General features: G+C 42.6%; 1 long non-coding RNA gene across 1 annotated transcript in view; it reads left to right on the forward strand.

Moving 5' to 3' along the window:
- The window catches only part of LOC102999685 (uncharacterized), a 223,773-nt gene extending 218,131 nt beyond the window's left edge, over window positions 1-5,642 (forward strand). The window contains exon 4 of the long non-coding RNA XR_450148.2: window positions 5,514-5,642. This is a non-coding gene — a long non-coding RNA (uncharacterized LOC102999685). The remainder of the gene's footprint in view (window positions 1-5,513) is intronic.
- The last annotated feature ends 358 nt before the right edge of the window (window positions 5,643-6,000 follow it).

The raw sequence follows: 6,000 nt of genomic DNA on the forward strand, positions 1-6,000 counted from the left end.
CTTTACTATCATTACTCTGAATTCTTTTTCAGGTAGACTGCCTATTTCCTCTTTGTTTGTTTGGTCTTGTAGTTTTTTACCTTGCTCCTTCATTTGCAGCATATCTCTCTCTCTCTTCTCATTTTGTTTAACTTACTGTGTTTGGGGTCTCCTTTCTGCAGGCTGCAGGGTCATAGTTCCTCTTACTTCTGGTGTCTCCCCCAGTGGGTGAGGTTGGTCCAGTGGCTTGTGTAGACTTCCTGGTGGCAGGGACTGGTGCCTGTGTTCTGGTGGGTAGAGCTGGATCTTGTCCCTCTGATGGGCAGGGCCACATTCCATGGTATGTTTTGTGGTGTCTGTGGGCTTAGTATGACCTCAGGCAGCCTGTCTGTTAATGGGTGGGGTTGTGTTCCTGTCTTGCTAGTTGTTTTGCATGAGGCATCCAACAGTGGAGCTTGCCGGCCGTTGGGTGGAGCCAGGTCTTGGGGTTGAGATGGAGACCTCTAGGAGAGCTCTTGCCGATTAATATTCCCTGGGGCTGCGAATTCTCTGGTGGTCCAATGTCCTGGACTCGGCTCTCCCACCTCGGAGTCTCAGCCCCGACCCCTATCTGGAGCACCAAGACCCTGTAAGCTGCACAGTGTGGAAGAAAAGGAAAAAGAAAAGAAAAAGAAAATGAACAGACAAAGAAAACAGCAAGACAAATGGTGAAAGCAAAACCAAACAGACAAAAACACACCAAGAAGCACACACACCCACCCACCCACACACACACACAAAGAGAAGAGAAAACGAAAAGAAGAGAGCAACCAAACAAATGAACGAACACAAAAACGGAAACAGACGCTAAAAACTAAACTAACAAAAACAGAAAACCAAACACAAATCAAAAGCAGAAAGCAAGCTCTAGGTAGGTCTCTGGACCTGCTGTGGGCACTGTGGGGCCAGCTCAGACTCTGACCTGGCCCAACTCCCGTGTGTACTTGTCCCCAAAGTCCACAGTTGCCCCCAAAGTCCACGGCATCAATTGTGGGAACGCTCGTTGTCTATTCAGATATTCCATACATGCAGGGTTTACCAAACTGATTGCAGGGATTTAACCCACTGCTCCTGTGGCCGCACAGAGAGATTTCCCTTCCTCTTCTTTGGTCGCACCGCCCCTGGGGTTCAGCTTTGGTTTAGGCCCTGCCTCTGCATGTGAGTCACCCTCAGGTGTCTGTTCCCCACCCAGGCAAGTGGGGGTGAAAGCAGTGGCTGATTAGTTCTCACTTGCTCACTCAGGCCAGGGAGAGGGAAGGATACGGCAGTCACAGTTGGGATGTGCAAGGAATGCCTGCAGCGGCAGAGGCTGGCAGGAAGTTGCAATAGCCTGAGGCACACTGTGCACTCTCCCAGGGAAGTTGGCCCCAGATTGTGGGACCCTCGGCAGTGGGAGGCTGCACAGGCTTCCAGGAAGGTGTGGGCAGTGACCTACGCTTGTTCACAGGACCCTTGGTGGCAGCAGTGGCAGCGGTAGCCATCACACCCACCTCTGGGGTCCAAGATAGCAGCCGCGGCTTGCACCTGCCCCTGGAGCTCGTGTAGGAGGTGTCCTGCTGTCTGTGAGTGCACAGAGAAAGAAGCTCCTATGGCGGGCCCACCCCTCTCCTCGTGCATACCGTAACGATGGTCCCTTTCCTGTCTGGCAGGCCCAGGCTTCTTCCTGGACTCCCTCAGCTGTGGTGCATTAGCCCCCTCAGGCTGTCTTCATGCAGTGAGCCCCAGTGCTCTCGCTGGGGTCTGACCTCCAAAGCCCTAGCCTCAGTACCCAGCCCCCGCCCTCCCCAGTGGGCAGATAAGTGTCTCAGGCTGGGGAGTGCTGATCGGCACCGATCCTCTGTGGGAATCTCTCTGCTTTGCCCTCTGCACCCCTGTTGCTGCGCTCTCCTCTGAACCTCCGAAGCTCCCCCCACCCCGTCCCCACCAATGAGGGGTGTTCCTAGTGTGTGGAAACTTTTCCTTCTTCACAGCTCCCTCCCAGAGGCACAGGTTCTGTCCCAATTCCTTTGTCTCTTTTTTTCTTTTTTTTTTTTTTGCCCTACCCAGTTATGTGGAGATTTTCTTGCCTTTTTGGAAGTCTGAGGTCTTCTGCCAGCATTCAGTAGGTATTCAGTAGGAGTTGTTCCACACGTAGATGTATTTTTGATATGTTTGTGTGGAGGAAGGTGATCTCCATGTCTTACTCTTCCACCATCTTCAAGCCTGCCCCCCTAAAAGTTTCAAATTAAAAGTAACCCAAATATCCACCAACAGGTTAATGAATAAACAAATTGTGATATAGTTACACAACAGAATACTACCTAGCAACAACAATGTATGAACTGCTGATACCTGCAAAAATAAGGATGAATTTCACTGACCTTACGTTGGGCAAAAGAAACCAAGTCTAAAATAGGCAACATTAATCTATGTTTATAGAGATCAGAGCAGCACATACCTCTGATGTGTAGATTAGCTGCAAGGGGGCACAGGGGAAATTTATAGGATATTGGGAATGTTCTATATCTTAGTTAGACTGTTGATTATTTGAATGTATACATTTGTCAAAATTCACTGAACTGTATACTTTTAAATGGTCTGATTTTTTTCTAGAAAACTTATACTCAATACCATTCATTGAAAAATTGGACCACTTCCTCAATAATGTAGCCTCATGGATTTTGGGGGGAAAATATGCATATAGGTGCAACTTTCTAATGCTTTATGTCACTTTGTATCACCAAAGAACAGAAAGGGTAGCTTCTTTGACTAATATCTGGAGGTTTTAGAGATGCAATTTATTGACGGTGCCCTAAAGGTATTTCATTCTGAATATCAGTCCCTTGTCTTTTGATGAGATTAATGCAATCTAATTGAAATAAGTGAAAAAAGATCCTCACGTCTTTGGGGCAAATAATTTGTTCCACTAAACCTATCAGGACTACCTTAAAGATAGGAATTGCACATGCTGCCTCATTTGATTCTCAATAGAGCAACAGATCTAATAAGAGATGAAGAGAGTCAACATTAATTGAGCATCAACTATGTGTCTGGGCCTTACATATATGACCTCATAACAATTTTAGAAGGTAGGAGTCATTTTGTCATCCACTTCAGAAAAGAGGAAACCACGTTTGAGTCCAATATGAATAGTAAGAGGCACAACATGACTCAAAGGCTGTGCTTTTGATATACCCAGTGAATCTTAGAATTTGGTCAAAAGAATGTATGCATCAGAATAATCTATGGTGTTTTATTAACATGCAGATATATTAGCCTCATCCCAGACCTACTAATAAGAATTTCTAAGGATGGGCCTTGGGAATCTGAATTTTTGACACATTCTTCAGGTGATTTCTAATTAGCTCTACAGTTTAAGAACTGCAGTTGCAGATAGTACCCAAGGCATAGTCAACACTGAACAAATGCCCACTAATTAGCAACTGACTGCACATATTTACATGTTTTCCATCTGAACTTTGGATGGGAATTGTTCCTCTTACAGTCCAACTTTATATATCTATAAAATATATAATTTTTTTTTTCTTTTTAAATTTGGCCATGATGGATTCTCAATGGTCTGGGAGGCCTTTTTAAAATTTTTATTTATTTATTTTTTAAAATTTATTTATTTTATTTTTGGCTGCATTGGGTCTTCATTGCTGTGTGCACGGGCTTTCTCTAGTTGTGGCGAGCGGGGCCTACTCTTCATTGCAGTGCGTGGGCTTCTCATTGTGGTGGCTTCTCTTGTTGTGGAGCATGGGCTCTAGAGTGCAGGTTCAGTAGTTGTGGCGCACGGGCTTAGTTGCTCTGCGGTATGTGGGATCTTCCTGGACCAGGGCTCGAACCCATGTCCCCTGCATTGGCAGGCAGATTCTTAACCACTGTGCCACCAGGAAGTCCTAGATATATAGAAATCCTATATATCTAGGATTTCTCCGTCTTGGATTCATAAATTCTTTAGTTTGCATTCTTTACTGCCTATGTGTACATATTATTTGTAACAATTAAAAAGCAAAGAGCTTTTATTGTCATAAAACAAGCTCCCAGCAATAGTATTAAATGAAAATGACCTCTACAATCCAAAACCTCTAAAGAGACAAAGTAAATTTTTTAGAAGTTTCTGTTGTCCACTGTTTTTCATTGTTGTGAATCAATTTTATCTTAATAGTTTGGCTCCAGATTTTGTCCTGGTTCATAACCAGATAGGTTATTTCAGAGTTTGCACTTTTTCATATAGAACATTCCTCATTCTGTTCCACATGGAAGACAGCAAAAGAGCAAACAAACATTGGATTCCAAGCATTTTTGTTCATACTTACCTAATAAAATGGTTTTAAAGTTTCATGAACATGAATTTATTCCTATTTTTCTTAGCCTTGCAGATAGTTAGTGAACTTGTTGGCCCACTGCATTTTTATCATGCTCATCAACCTGAAAATGTTATTCTATCATTCAGTCTCCTTTGCCTCAAAGCACCATATCCCCCAAGAACCACATAAACAAGCAGCAAACATTTGGATATGTGTACTTTTCCCATCCATTGATTTCATTCTCAAAGTACATCTCCACTCTTCTGGTGCAAGAATATTCTAAATGGATTCAATCTAAATCATTTGCATGTTTATCTTGCCACTGAATCTGAAGTGAAAAAAGGAACTATTTAATGTACAGGCAGTGTCTTAATAATGAAAAAAATATTTAACCTCAAAATTCTCCAGATTGTTCTTGGAAAAAATCATAAAAATGGAAAGATTAGTTGACTTTTTCCTTCCAACAACTAATTCCTCTGTGCATGTGAGTGTGTGTATTTAAATACAAAAACAGTCATAGTGCCTCAAACAATGATGTTTGTAAATACCCTGGACCTAAATGCTTACTAGGGTTGGAAATTTACACCCAAAGAAGATAATAGTCCAGTTTTAAATGTCCTTTTTCTGAGAGGCTAGAGCATTTGAAGCTTATATTGTAGCAAGTTTTAAAGTTTCCCCTGCCAAATCTAACAGGCATTATGTAATTCTACTGTCATTCCAAAATCTTTCCAGGTGACTAAGTTATTACCCAAGACTTGTAACATATTTGTTTTGGGGTCATCAGTCCTACAAACCTGTGTTCAGGAAAGTCTCTATGACCTATTACGTCGCTTTTGAATTGGGTTTCAGGAGACTTCCATTCTCCTCTCTAGATTCTTCCATTTATGCTTTAAATATTAACCTCCAAATCTCTTCATACATAAAGGGAACATAATAATAGTTGTTGCAGTCTCCCCCTAGGAAATCTGTAAAGATTAACTTGTTAATTAGGTGAAGTACTTTGAGATCTTAGAAGGTTTCATAAACTGTAAGGATATCTTTATAATTTACGTGAGGTTCTGCTTTATGGATGGGGTGTCCCCTGTTGAAAAGGTCACAGAAAGGGCTCACAGACATGTGAAATGACAACAATCTAAGCTTCCCTCTTGCACAGCTCCCTGTCCCAATACCATTTTCCCCTGTTTTCTGGCTCTCCACCGGCAGAAACCTTCAACATTGAGCAACCTTCTGGCTTGGAGAAAAACTAAGTGCATACTTGCCTATATTCCAAAACCAAGATGATGTATACTTCCAATCGAACAGATGTGGTCAGCTGTTGATTGGGCCCAGAGGAGAAGAAATTAAAGGCATCCAAAACAACAGTGAGTAGGAAATAGGGGTGAGCAAAGGTGAGTAGATGCACAATGTCTTTCCTTTGGGGTCATTGTGTTTCCTTTCCTCATACTTGTCCAAGTTTCCCCTTTTTTCTCTGTAAGGAGATTTTCCAAGTCTTTTTCTCTCCTTGGCTTTCTTTGCTTGGTCATAAGCATAGGTGTGTCCAGGATAGCAAATCTTTCTCATTACCTTCCAAGCTGTCACAGTTGAGCTGGAATTTTGAATGATGCTCAATAAGTGTTGCCAGTTTCCATAATTCAGAGACTTATACATCCATTAAGAGGGTATCCAGGCCCCATGGCGTTTCTATTAGCCA

The sequence above is a fragment of the Balaenoptera acutorostrata genome, chromosome 1 (assembly GCF_949987535.1).
Source record: "Balaenoptera acutorostrata chromosome 1, mBalAcu1.1, whole genome shotgun sequence".
NCBI classification, from domain to species: Eukaryota; Metazoa; Chordata; class Mammalia; order Artiodactyla; family Balaenopteridae; genus Balaenoptera; species Balaenoptera acutorostrata.